Here is a 14,635-nt window from a genome sequence, read left to right as displayed (position 1 = left end):
TTGCAGTGCACAAACATTTTTCACGTTATTTTCTACGCGTGAAAAGCAAATTTAAATTTTTTTTTCAGATAATAAGACAAAAAACAACATTTTAAAAAAGGCATAAGAAAGAAAAAGAGGTGTAGCTAGTATGAAAACATTTAAAACAGATCCCTTTTTCTCCAGAGGGGGTTGGGGTGGGGCCTTGCATGCGCGCACACGCTTTTGTCCCCCTTGGCACGGCCTCTTGTTTAGCCTTTAGGTGCCAAGGCAATTAGTTATGTTAATTGCAGGGTCCATGCCGGTGAATGCAGGTCTGAAAAGAAGTAGCGAGCGCCGCGTCACGATTGGCCGGGACTCACGTAGGGGCCGGCGCTACGGGGGGCTGTGTACGTCACGCGAACAGCCGGCCCATCAAAACAGTGAGTGGGAAAAGGGGCGGAGCATAAGCCGCACGAGTGGGATCGAGTGCGGTGCGGGCGCGGAGAGATACGCACGGCAAGCGACGAGAGAGGATGCGAGTCTAGAGAGAGAGAGAGATAAGAAAGCGAAGAAAGAAGCAGTGGAAAAGCAAGCAAGAAGTCGTTTTTTTTTGGTCAAGGACTGTCAGAAATCGAAACGAGATTGTGTGGTGCGTAGACGTAGCGCGGATCGGGTTATCTGTCCTCCTCCATCTGGGTGCCATCTGCGTCTCTGGCTCGGGCTCTAGCCGCACTGGAGCGCGCATATGTGGGAATGCAAACACATGCCTGACATATGAAGGCGTGGAGTCACAAAAAGGAACAGGATAAGAAAGCACAAGCCGACCACCGCAGCTGTTTTTCACCCAGGACTAAAGAGTGGACTCTACTAGAGAGAAGGTAAGCGCACATGCTAGAGTTTGCGAGTTACATTGAACTAGAAATTTTGATTTGTCTACTTTTAAAATGGGTGTTTTGTTAGGGTTGTGTGTTTGTCTTATCTCCCAAGGCTTCAGTTATGTGCAGATGGTGCCTCATCCTGTTCATTTTATCTTATCAACTCATATCAACGCAAGTAGAATGGTTATGCTTACTCAAACTTCTTAAGAATCTACATGGACTTAACATTTTTACATCACATAGCCTAATTTCTTGTCAAAGTTGCAGTTATTTCTATTGGTTTGCTGTTTGCTTTAGTACAATTTGATATTTTTAATAGATTCATTTAACATGTTTGACTTGGTGTAGTTTCTTACAGTGGCAATTATAAATGTTGTTGTTGTATTTGCATTAACTCAACTTAATATTTCCAGTAGGTTCATTTAGCCTGTGTTTAACTTGGTGTAGTTCCTTACAGTTGCAATTACACAATTTTTTGGAGCTTCCATGTGCGTTTTGGTGTCCATATCTGATTTGACTTTAGTTTGCATGCTGGTTGAAAGCTATGGCTCCCAAACCTATTACCACAAGCCAAAGACAACAAAGTGAAAATGCCTCTGCCTTCTGCTGTCATTATTGGAGTCTCAGTTTCACTCTTGGCAAACGTTAGATCTCCCAACACCTGGATTTGATGATTATAATGGCGGAAACTTTTTTTTCTTCCTTTTTGTCAAGATCAAAAAGGCGCTACCTCCAGCAGATAAATAAACCTCAGGAGTGTGATTGACTCCATATGTGAACTTCCTCATCTGTCATTTACCCCGATAGTAATCAGTTTTTCCACATGGCAAGCAGAGCAGAAGAAACTAGGTAAGGAAGACGTGCATCTGTTGTATTCTAGACATATGGGGAGAGGAGGAGGAGGAACTGCTGTGTCTGTCGTTCACGCCGGGGATATGTTACAAAACACTTGACATTGGTGGGAAAGAGGAGCCTGGCACAACTCGAATTCTCACTATTTGAAATGAAATGATGCAATTGTAACAGTGTAGTCTAATGTTTTGTTCCATCTGTCTTAGGGATGTCAAAATTGGTCAGCTGAGCCATAATCACGAATGTACAGGTGGCTTACGGTTTCACAAGACTAAAATTACATGCTTGATTTCAACGCCAATTTCAATATTGCAATGATGATATAAAAACACTCTTTGTTAAGCAATAGAATGCAATTCTCAACACAAATAGTCTTAACAATCTTTAATACAAGCATTCTACTACTGCCAATTTTGACACAAGTTTGTATTGATTAGTATATAGCTTTTGATACTTTAAGCAAGCCCATTCAGGCCACAAAATAAATACAGAAATAATAGTAATTTGTGACAATTTTGAAGCAAAGTTTATACATTTCAATTCTATAGTTCAAAAGAGTAAACATAAATTTGGTGTACTTTTTATGTGGCTGTTCATGTCAGGATAAATTGACTTTACAAAGCTAGAAAACGTGAAAAACTTGACTGTATAAAGCTGGTCACATAATAGAGTGTCAGTAATTGTGCCTAATCACTTAATTGGTCATTTTCTTCGTAACACTAAAATGTGATCTCGTGACAGCCCCAGTATGGCTCTGTTTTCTCGGTTGTGCCTCTTTGTGTATGCATGAGGCCAGAGAATAGACAGAAGTACCTGGCTAGGATCACAGTGGACCAGACCAGACCATAGGAGAGATATGGAGCGACTAAGTGGAGCTGGACAGTCTCAAAAGCAGAGCCCCCTGTCTGGTCGGCTGGACACTGTCATGTCTGACAACCAGCTCTGCTCTGCTCCCTGCATTATGTTTATATCTATGGCCACTTCCAATTTGTTCAGGACTTAGAGGGAAAGCTCGCTCCTTGTCCAACATCAACACTTTAGTAGCTCCATCTGCTGTGATTCTAACCCTGGTTGTGTATTACATTACTTTATTTATTCTAGCTTGGGACCACCGCAAGACGTTCACCCCTCCAGCTATATTTCTATCTCTTATACAATTGTAAATGTTAATCACAGTAGTAATTACTCTATAATTACTCTACACTTACAATGGATGCTTGTGCCAGTGCTGCAAGAAAGTCCAAGGTTCCACTGGTTCCTGACAAATGAAGAGTAAAGTAAACTAAACTAAACAGACCAGGTTAAAGGTATGTGGAGTTTGCATGTTCTCCCAGTGTCTGGGGGGTTATATCAGCTGCCTGTGTCACTCCAGGAAGTCTGTCATTTGTACTTTAAGCCTTTGAGCATTACTTCTATATGTATGTAATATCTGCTACCAGGAAGTGAAATTGTAGTATAACCTGCCATATATGAGTGTGCATGTTCTGCCTGTGTCTAGTAACGATGTGTATCATTAAGAAGTTGCCGATACGATACATACCTCGATACATAGACCACAATACGATACATGTCTTGATTTGATACAATATATTTCAAATCGATTCAGTACAGTTCAATAAAGCTAAATCATTGCTGTGATACTAAAAGTCTTTGTTAAACCTCTTATTATGCAAAATTCATATGAAACACACACAATTTAACCATCAAAACAGTGAAAATGTCAAATGTGTCGCAAAAACGAGTTTCCTTTTTCTAAACAATCAACAAAACTGTAGCGCTGTAACAAAATTATATAGTAAAATATACCAAAAAATACTCTTGGTGATATATCGATACTGTATCATCACATTAAATGACACAATATATTGATATTTTGATATTTTTGCACATCCCTAGTGTCTAGACAGGTTAGTTCCATCCAATTTCCACATCAACCCCAAACACATGTAGCCTACTTACAGACATGGCTTCTCAATTGCAAGTACAACTATTATACACTATTAGCATTGTGTATACCTCTCTGTCCACTATTGTAAACCACTAGTGCTTTTCCCTTATTAATTTGGCTACATTCAACAGCCCATTTGTACAGCTTTGAAGTGTTGGAAGCCATAACCGCCACGCTTTGTGCTCATGTGTAAACCAGGTGTCCGCGAGACACACTGTCTGCTCCGATCATTCTTTAGTCTTGTAGCGCTTTCCCTTCCTTACAAGCCCCACTCCCAGCTGTGAACTTCTCCTGCCCGTAGAGTGTAGTACTGTGTAGTAATAAATAGCGAAACAGACAGCCATGACCCTCGTTCACTCATGCTTTTATATGTGAAGAATCCATCCGTAGACTGGCTCCCCTTGTTCCGACGTACACAAACACTTGCAGCTGCCTTTGGAGATGCTTTCAGGAAGAGGTCTATTAGTTCCACTGGCGAGCCTTGTGATATGTTGCCCCTGGGGTTCAATGAGAGGTTATATGTCTGCATTTGTTTCTCTAGAAAGCGCTTTTCGGCCAAGGTCAACAGCGGTTTTATCAGGAAAAATGGAGTTTTGCGTGACGTATTGTAATCGGATTGTAATTGCAATTTGAGTTGGAGCAGTTATCTATTTGTAAAGGCTGCAAATGGTTAAATGAAGATATAAGATAGAATGTCCTCTGCAAAGAACTATCCTGAAATCTTTTTATAGAATAGTATTTAATATAGAATCTTCTTGTACCTGTAGTTTGGATCTCAGCACTCAGAACAGAATCCTACACTGCAAATATCAATATCTAGATAAGTTAAAATGACTTAAATTAAGAACATTTTTCTTTATTTAAGGAGATTCAACTTGACAAGTAAAATTATACTCTAATGGACTAAGTGTGTATTTCTTAATTCAGACAACGTTAGATTTCTTATTTTAAGTGTGAAGAGTTGTTGTTTTTCTTATCTTAACTGTAGCAAGATATAATTTCATAATTTAAGTACAAAAAGTCTTGTTCCATCGGTAGATAATTGTACTGTAAGTGAAATTTACTCAAATCATGATGAAACTTTCTTAATTCAAGTAATTTTAACGTGGCTAGATTTTAGTTTTTGCATTTATGTTTTAAACGTGTCATTGTCAGGTTAAAAAAAATACAACGAACTCCCAAATGAACCAGCAAAATGTTAGATTGATATAGATATTCGTGGTGCTTTCCCTAAACAGTCTGAATCTATATCAAATTGCAATCTCCATACTTCACTACTTCATATGTTAAAAACTGCAATTAGATTTTGTTTTCCAAAATTGTGTCGTTGTACAAATGTGTCAGAAGATTGAATCGCTTATGGAGTTTCTTTCTTGTGCATAACTTTGCTGTTTCTGTGTGGGAGCTTCCTCTTGTTTCTTGTGTTGTTGGTGGTCAGTGCTTTTGTGGAGGGGTGTGAGGACCTCATAGCAGACCTCCAGGCATGTTCACTAACCCGTGCAAGAGCTCTTATTTATGGAGGCAGAGAGGCTGAGTGTGTGGGTGTGTGGTTAAGAGCTGAACGATGACCTCTGGAAGTTGTCAAGCTGTATTTCAATTAGCCTGGGGATGGAATGTGTAAGCACCCTTTGATTGGTCATCACAGTTTGGCAATGTAATGTGCAAGATCAAACCCCTGAGCATGATTAATGGGACAACACACAATGCAAAAAATATTGTAATAAGCATTTGTGGTTTTGGGCTTCTCTGCAATTTTTCAAGTTGCTTCCAAGATTTAAAGGGCCTATGATGATCTATGTTATATTGTTTCCTCTTCGCAAACATACCTGGAGTTGTTTTGTTTCATTCACACATCTTTAACACGCAAACCATATATTTAGGCTGAGTTATTTAGGCTCTGTTCCACTTTGTGATGTCATGTGATAATACAGGAAGTTCTCCACTGTGTTTTTAAATTCCATACATTTTCACTAGAATCATTTGGACGATTTCAGCTCTGGAATTTTCAGTCTCTACAGAACTGAAGGTAAAATGTAGCTGTTAACTTGAAAACTACCGCTACATGACAACACAAGGTTGAATTGCGAATCGTGAGCTTTGGATCACTCAAACATGTGTGAATGACAAATACAAGGTGGAGGAGGTAACAGCATTCTAACAGGGCTTAAAGCTCACAAGAGTCACCTTTAAGGACCTTTAAAACGTTGAAAGGAAACACATTGCATTGTAAATTGAAAATACTAACTGCAGTCAGGGGCATGCATTGCGTCATGTATTTAAACCATGCATTTTACTTGACCAAATGTTAAACTCTGGAAACTTTCTGTGGGTGTTATAGCGAACACAATATGACCATGTTTCTTTGAGAACAACTGTTACTTTCCAATGTAAAACCCAAAGGGCAAGCTGCTAACATTTGTGTCTCTGCACTGTGTAGGCGGATAAGAAATGGGTGGTGCTGCGTCTGTCTAGCAAATTGTCTGTTGTAGTCATTACATTCATTTTTCTCATTAGTTTTCTTTGTGATTCGTGAGCGTAGACAAGATCAAGTGAACTCATTTGCGTAGCCGTGGAGAGAATTTGCAGAGATTTTCACTTAAAATCAAAAATGGCAGCTTGCTGTTGGACATATGCGATGACAACCACTTACTCAGTCTTCTCTGCTTCATTGTTTTAGCACACAGCTGGTCTCTTTGTTTTACTTATCTCCTCTCCTCAGCAGATGTTGTTCTACAGTCTCTCATACAACTGGCTTAAAGCTTTGTTTGTTGAATATGCGGCTGGTACCTACTGCTTCGCCGCAATCCCCCGAAACCCGAGAATGGGAGATTAGCACAAGAATTTACACTATATTCCAATGAAAGTCCAAAACAAATCACTTTCCCAGCATGCCCTGTGAGAAGTTGGCCCATATGTCTCCAGTATGGTCTGAGCGGGTGATGATAGCCACATCTGGTTGGACCCAAGCCAGAGCCATTCGTCTGTTAAGGCCCTTGACACCTGGTTTGAAGCAAGGCAGTCCGAGTGGCTTTTTCATTGTTTTCTCATGTCTACAGTTTGTATTATGTTTTATAGACTACGGCTGTACAAGGCCAGCCTGGTTCTGCATATTTATGTGTCCTGGAGTACTTTGGCAGATTGGATGAAGTAATGCATAGGAGAAACGCATTCCTAACCCATATTTCACATAACATAAGATACAACTTTTATTGTTATCAAAGGGGCTGTAAGTCAGATGTCAGTTTAAGATACACATATCTCTGCTGAATGTTGATTTAAGATTTGTTTTAATAGAGAAGTGAGTTTCATCGCAACATTTCTTTTGAAAATGGAAATATCTTTCTCAGCTGGTCTGATTGTAACTGCAACTAGCAATTATTTTAGTAGTCTTATGTTGGAAATAATTCTTGGATTGGCCAACTAGTCAAATTATTACTACTGTACGAGATTTTAAAAAGTGTATATACTACAAATGAAAAGATTTCTGTCTTTTTGACTGTGCTTGAGTCTCCATTCTCCAAATATCTGTTAATTATGATTAGTTTGACCCCTGCAGCCCTGGTCATAACACAACAGTAAAAAATATTAGGTTTCAAAGTTCTCTAGTTTTGCACTGAGATTTCTTTGACAATGAAACATGATTAATTTTACAATGTGGTGCATAATGCTTTCACTCATTTGAATCTACTACTGTAATGGCAAGCTGTCTGTGTAGTCAGAACTGCCGCAGGGTTGACTAGCAGAAACATGGCTCTCAGTCTGTGTCTTCTGTCCTTCTGGTCATCGTCAGTCACCACCACACTAATGCTATATACAAGGTGGAGAGGCACTTGAACTCAGAATAAATGACAGTCACAAATGGCACAGTTCGTGATATCGTATCGTCAAAAGTCTTAAAATAATATCGTTGGCCATCACAATAAATCAAATTACAAGTTTCCATGCTTAAATTCATTGTAATGGTGCAGCAAAACAGAGAGAACTACATGTACCATGATCCTTTGCTCCTGTTAAACCTTCCATCTCCATGGAGACCAAATCAAACCGAGCTACAGGTCAGATCTGTGGAGAGACAACAGTCAGAATACCTGTTGTTCTAGGTATGTTTGAGCTATAAAACCACCTGTAATTGAATAAATGTAAGATAGATCTGTTTAATGTCATACTGCGGAACATCCCAGACAGAGCAGTAGCATATAGATACAAGCAGGTAACAGACCCCCAACCAAAAAGCTACATAGTTCACCTTAAGATCCATATCGTGAAAATACTGTATTGAGAGATTTAGATATAATTAAGTCCATTCTCACTATTCACAATCTGAAAAATGTGCATATCTTCGTAAAAAAAACCAGGTCTTCTTCTGATTGATGGGCAAGCAAACCAATTAGTCACGCGGAGGTGCGAAAGTCTGTAACAGGATAGGCAGATAATCTCCTGGCCAGAGCTGCTGTGAGAGTCTGTGAATGTGGTCGTATGTTGTTTTCGTGGCTGGTGATTGACAGGTCCAAATAGTCTTTGTTACGCAGTGGTGGATGAAGTACTCAATTTTGTTGTTTAAGCAAAAGTGCAGATACAAAGGGAAAAGATTACTCAAGTAAAAGTATCACACGAACTCTTGAAGTACCTGTTTAAAAATGCACTTTAAAGGTGCAAATTTTCAGGTGAAGGGTCTATCAAATGCTTTTCTTCATGGAAATATTATTGCTTTGTCTGGAATGATTCACAGTATGACATTAAGCCTTTTAATCTTTATGAAGACCAAACCAGACCAAGTTACAGGTCAGATCTCTGGAGAGGCAACCCTGCTCACAGTCAGAATGCCCGTTTTTCTATGTATTTTTGAGCTATAAAATCATCTGTAATTGAATAAATGAAAGGTAGAGCTGTTTAATGTCATACTGTGGAACATTCCAGGCAGAGTAAGGACATATCCATAGAAACATCCAAATATCCATGAAGATTGAAAAGGTTTAACGCCACACTGTGAAACATTTCAGACAAAGCAATAATATCTCCATCTATCTCTTCTGATGGATCCCCCACCAGAAAATGTACACGGTGCACCTTTAAGCACAGTACAGATTCCTAAAGATACCTTTGTATTGTATTGTACTTTTACTTTTGTACTTCATTACCTTCCACCACTGCAGTTACGTCACAGTTGCTCATTGTCTTTTGTCCCTCACAGGTGCACGTACTTGCTCTTGTGTGTTCCCTCTGGGATAAAAGTGTCCCCTCTCTCCCTAAATCACCGACACCTGGTAAATAGGGCCAATACGGACTCCATGACACACATCCACTTTGCTTTGTTCTCAGCTGTGGGTGACGCAAGCGAAAAAATCTGCTTCAAGTTTATGCCACTTGAAATAACAAACATTTTTGACCTATTCGCGGGGAAGCCTGAAACAAAACCCACGTGCAATTATGCGACGCTTTGTGTTTATTTTGTTCTGGTACAGAGCCAAAATTGGAATGACCCAGGGGTGCTGGAACAAGCTAAGCTCAATATTGACAGAGCATGGTCAGAATGCTAACTTGCTAATTGCTACGTTCTGGGAGCTCTGAAACAGTTCTGCGAATAATCAAAAGGAATGACATACTTTTAAGTGTCTGCGTCGTGCTTTTGTCCATTATGTCAGTGTCAGATACCTAAACCTATGTAGACCCATGGATTGTTGGCCACATTCAATATCATATCTCTCCATTTTACAGCTCATTCATGATTTTTATTGGAAGCCTGTCTGTCCAACTTTCTTTTTCCCTTTCTCCGCTTCTCCTGCTAAGTGCATTTCCATAACCGAGTCACTTCTGTTCGTACAGTGTTTGTAATCATCTCGATGCGCGACAAGGTTATTTGAGGGCTAGTCTTGCAGTCTTTCTCCGTCTAAAGTTCATACCGGTGATCCTAAAATGTGTATTTCGGTAGTGCCCTCAATTGTACTCTTTACCGATTACCTCTTGACCAGCCCCCAACTTTCACTTGACTACACATAGACGTCCTTTCTCTTGCCTTTTACTGTCCAACCACGCCACCTCCCCAATTCGTTCCATAGCCGAGCGAGCGAGGAACCCACTGTTGATATTGGGTTGTGTCCAAATATGTAGTCTACGGGGCTGGAAGGTAGTAATGGGAGCCAAGAAAAACAGCTTGGCTCAGTGTCTGACAACCAGGCTAGCCTTTCTGATGAAACCTAATGAAAACAGTATTTTCTTCCCTTGTTAGTCCCTCCCTCTGGCTCTTTGGCTGCTTGTTTGTGTCCCCTTCATTTCGGGCCCGATCTGGCGCCACTCATTTCCACTGGCGAATTCCTGTTGGGGCTTGTCAAGAACTCCTGGTTGATCCATAAATTCGGCGTTGTAAAAATATTTGGAGAATATTTTAGCCTATTACTTGTAATAAGAGGTGTGAAGTGAAATGGTAAAATAAAAATGGGGTACTTGTACTGGTGTTGTCATGATGCTAACGTCTCAAAATGTATTTCAGTACTACGGAAGAGACTGGATAACCACAATGAGAATACAAAAACACATTTTATTTAGACATTAGAATGTTATTTTCAACATTAACTCGTGGTACTTTCTTTTATTTTTCCATCTTGTCTTATAACGGTGTAATCCCTCAGTCGTCAAAGTAGGTTAATATCGATTCTTTCTCAAACAAGTATCTCGTTTCAAGAGTTGACTTTAATTTGTTGTTGAGAAATGCATATATATTGACAATGTGAATTCATTATTGGTAGCATTAAAAAAGATATCGCTTAGATGGTTTATTCAGTTCTTTTTTACACAAGTGGGGTACCATAAATTCTAGAAAAAGTATCCAATGTCTTAAGTACAAATGATTAAGTGAACAGCCCTCACCAAAACCAATAGTGGGGTAAGTGTCTGTCCCAAGGGAGCAATACAAATTAAGTTTAGTGCAAAAAGCCAATGGGGCATGCTTCTTTATACTTGCTTTAATTTGTCACCGAAAATGCCTTAACAACTCGAACCTGTTATCTATGCCATTAAAAGTAGTTAGACTTTCAGATGAGAGATGTGTTTTATAAGTGAACGTTGTTGCATTTTGTGAGTCCATGTGCGCCCATGTGTGTGTGTGTTTATGTGCTTGCGTGTGTGTGTGTGTGCGTGTGTGTGTGTGTGCGTGTGTGTGTGGGGTCAGGACAGGGGAACAGATGTGTGCTGTATTGTGGACGAACTGGGACCAGGTGCAGCCTTTGTCTCCGCGGCATTTAAGTCCACTCGCTCGCATTCAGTCGCCTCGTGCCTGGCCCCCCTCCCTCCCCGCTCCCTCCTCGGCTCGTCTTGGAGGAAAGGGGGGCAGTTGGGGGGTGTATAGCATTAGCTTATATCCCTTCTCCCCCCTCCCCTCCCCTCCTCCTGCCTTCAGTCCCCCCCCCCCACAGGTGACTGTTGGAGGTCCCAGCTGGCCAGCTCTTGGCCGATTAGATCCATATGGTACAGGAGGAGAGGAGGAGGAGCAGCCGTGCCCATCGGTTGTTGGGCAAGTGGAGTAAAAGTGTATGTCTCGCATCTGATTTGCCCAGAGATCATAGATTCTTGTTTTAGTCACAGCTCTTTAAGCAGTTTTATTATCATGTTTTATCAGCTTGGTTCCTTAATATTTGGTTTTCCTTTATGTTGGGATGTATTTTGATCAAAGTTTGCTGTTGGGCAAGTGGAGATAAAGGGGCGCAATTACTTGACTTGTTTTCTTGAAATGCTTACGCCATGTAGAAAATACTGCAACTTATAGATTTGTTTCAAACTCAGTATTGATTTCTATTGACCAATATTTTACTCTACTTTTTTTTTTCTTAAAATTTGTAGTGATAGATGAATGAGTAATAAGTGCCTCAAACAGTAAAACCCTTGAGAAACAAGGGCCTTTTTATACAATCTGGCAGGCTTTTATTGATTATTTTAATAAATATTGAGACAGTCCTTCTTTATATTTTTTTTTTATATTTGTACAGGTGTTTTGATGTTTTATGTATTATTTTTTATTAGTTTTAATGTATGTTTAATGTATGTATGTTGATTCAAACATGCAAAACGGTGAAGGATGTTATTGCTTTTTTACATTTTATATCGCAAAACTTTAATAAAAAGAGCTTTGATTTAAATAATAATAATAACCGTAGAACACTGTTAAGTTATAAGCTGATGGTGTGAATTATCCAAACCAAACAAACTTTAAATTAAATTTAAACATGTCAAGATATTGTGAAAATCAATCTCTTTTCTTGTCTCTGCAAGAATGATAGTGCAGATTGTGAGCTCGGACACATACTTCTAACATTGCACATACCAGCATTAATCTTTTTGCCCCCTGATAAATTAGCATGGGCTGCTTTCTGTCTCTCTCACTTCATCTGCTTTGACAGTGTAGAGATAACAGCGCAAAGCCTCTTCACTGACAGCTACCAACCTTCACACAACCCCTAAGTGAAACCATGAACTTACTAAACCCTGCAGCTTGTATTTATTTAAAGGCCCCATGCTATGAGCTTTAAGTCATGCTATAATGTTGTTACCTCCATCAAAAACGTACCTCGAGTGCTCTGTTCCACCTTGTGATGTCATGTAGTGATAGTTTTCAAGTTAACAGCTACCTTGTACCTTTTGTACTGTCGAGATTGGCATTTCCCGGGCTGAAATCGTCCAGATGATTCTAGTGAACACATTGGAGCACCACATGACATCACAAGGTGTAACAGACTGTTTTCTGTTTGAGAGAAGAACTTAGCTATATGTATTAACCATGTGCAAATGAAACAAAAGTCAACTTTAGGTATGTTTTTGATGAGGAAACATTATTATATAAATCAGAAAATAGTGTAATATGAGCTCTTTTAAAGGTGCATTATGTAACTTTTCTGGTGGAGGGTCCATCACCTGCTTGTTTCCATGAGTATGCCATTGTTACACAGTATGACATTAAACAGCTCTACCTTACATAAACATTTATTAAATTACAGGTGGTTTTATTGCTCAAAAATACATTGAAACAGGCATTCTGACTGTGAGTGGGGTTGCCTCTTCACAGATCTGACCTGTAACTTGGTCTGGTTTGGTCTCCATGATGATAGAAAGGTTTAATGCCATAACATCTCCATGGAGAAAAGCATGTCTAATTATATACACTAGCGACACTACCCACACGTGACTCTTGTGTCTAGTGCGTGATTTCATTGGAAGTTGGAAATCCCCAGTTCTTTCGGTTCCTAAGCCCGCTCACCTGCCCGGACCAAAGCAATTAAAGCCGATTGAATGTTTAAATGCAAATGAGTGTTACCCGAAGCTGAACAAACAAGGAGCACCTGGATAGCAACAACAACAGCAGCAGCAGCCGCCTCCTGCTCACAGCACCTCCATCCACCTGTTGGAGGAAATCACCAGGGTCAAGAACAAGCAGGCTTATATGGAGAAAGTGGAAGGACGTGCTGAGAAAGAAGTTTAAGATAAAAAAGCGAATTACTGTTGCTTGGCTTATTTATCGATACTAAAATGGATTTTGAATAGATACTGATTATAGAAGGTATCAGTGCCGAAAAATATTACATAAAAAGGAGCAAATTAAACTGGAGCTTTCCTGAATAGGTTTTGAATGGTCTGGGTCTAGTGTATTAAAAAAAACAAAAACTAGTAGAGATAGATTAGTTGTTTGATATATTGGACTGATATTAACTGCTGAAAACATGACTACAGAGCTGTCTTATAGATTTGTGGGGAAGCTGTTTTTTTTTTATTATTTATTGTCTATCGGCTGCTCTGGATTTCATAAAGTCGGCGTTGGCCATGAAAGAGAGAGAGATACTTTATTGATCCCAAGGGAAATTCTAGTATCTACTCCTATTTTGGGTTGAAAATACTGTTTTATTGCCTAAAATTGTGTTTTCAATACTAGAAATCAATATTGAGCCTTGTCCTTTTAATTTAATTAAATTTTAGTATTGTTACAGCACTACTTTGGAGTAAATCAATACAAGCTTTTAATTAAAAGTCTTTGCAGATAAATCAGAATCACCTCCAGCTATTACTGGTCTGATCATATGTAGTCATTTTTGTGCACTTTTGGAAATTTGCAAACTTCTATCCTCCAGACATTCCGATCAAGTTAATCCTTTTCTTGTGCAATTAATCGTACACGTGGAAGTCTGGACTTTGACGCAAACCCCCTTTTTCCTTCCTAATCTTTTTCTTTCATTACAATGTTCCAATAATCATTATACTATCTACCTCGCATCTCCTCATACTTTCCATTACACATGTTTCTAGGTAAGCCCCAGATTTACAGCTCTTCGCGTACATCCTCTTTGTTCCATTAGCTTGCCGAGGACGACAGGTGGCTTCTAGACCGGACAAACAGCTCCCATCATTCTCCTAGCCAACGCTCACCTGAGTTCACGCTCGCTGGGCCGCTTTAGTGTGCCAGCAGCTGTCTCCCCCGTCGCCGCGGTGACACTGGACCCAGGTGCTCGTAAGCCAGATGAAGTCATCCAGCAGTGTTCGCAGTCTAATTGACAAGCAATTCTCTGTAGGCTTTCAGCGCTCCAAACCCGCACCTGATGTCCCCAGCCCCTACATTACTTCTGGAGTGGTTAACAACAGACCTTCTCCACATCTTAAAGGACCTACATTATGCAAAATTGACTCCCGTGAGCTTTAAGCCATGTTAGAGCGATTTTACTTCCTCAAAAACGTACTTGGAATTGTATTTTGTTTCATTCACACATGTTTGAATCACTCTACGTTATTAGTCTGTCTACATCTCCCAAGTTCAAAATGCTCTGTTTGATTTTTCAAGTTTTCAACAGCTACCTTCTGCCTATAGTTCAGTAGAGATGGGTAATTCTGGGACTGAAATCATCCAAATTATTCTAGTGAAGGTGTATGGAGTTTAAAACAGAGTACTACCACATGAAATAATAAGCTTGAACAGTGTTTTATGTGTTGAGAGAAGAAGTCAAAGCCTAAAAACCTAAATATG

The 14,635-nt window shown here is 39.7% G+C and overlaps 1 protein-coding gene across 1 annotated transcript in view; it reads left to right on the top strand.

The window, feature by feature from the left end:
- The first annotated feature begins 478 nt into the window (after positions 1-478).
- The window catches only part of cbfa2t2 (CBFA2/RUNX1 partner transcriptional co-repressor 2), a 40,499-nt gene continuing 26,342 nt past the window's right edge, over positions 479-14,635 (top strand). Inside the window, 1 exon segment of the mRNA XM_020939754.2 lies at positions 479-839. The gene's annotated coding sequence lies outside the window, so the exon portion shown is untranslated.

This window comes from Boleophthalmus pectinirostris, unplaced genomic scaffold, assembly GCF_026225935.1.
Source record: "Boleophthalmus pectinirostris isolate CB_2022bp ecotype Guang Dong unplaced genomic scaffold, ASM2622593v1 HiC_scaffold_3, whole genome shotgun sequence".
Taxonomy (NCBI): Eukaryota; Metazoa; Chordata; class Actinopteri; order Gobiiformes; family Gobiidae; genus Boleophthalmus; species Boleophthalmus pectinirostris.
Note: the sequence above shows the minus strand (reverse complement) of the source record. Positions and strands in the feature narration are given on the sequence as shown.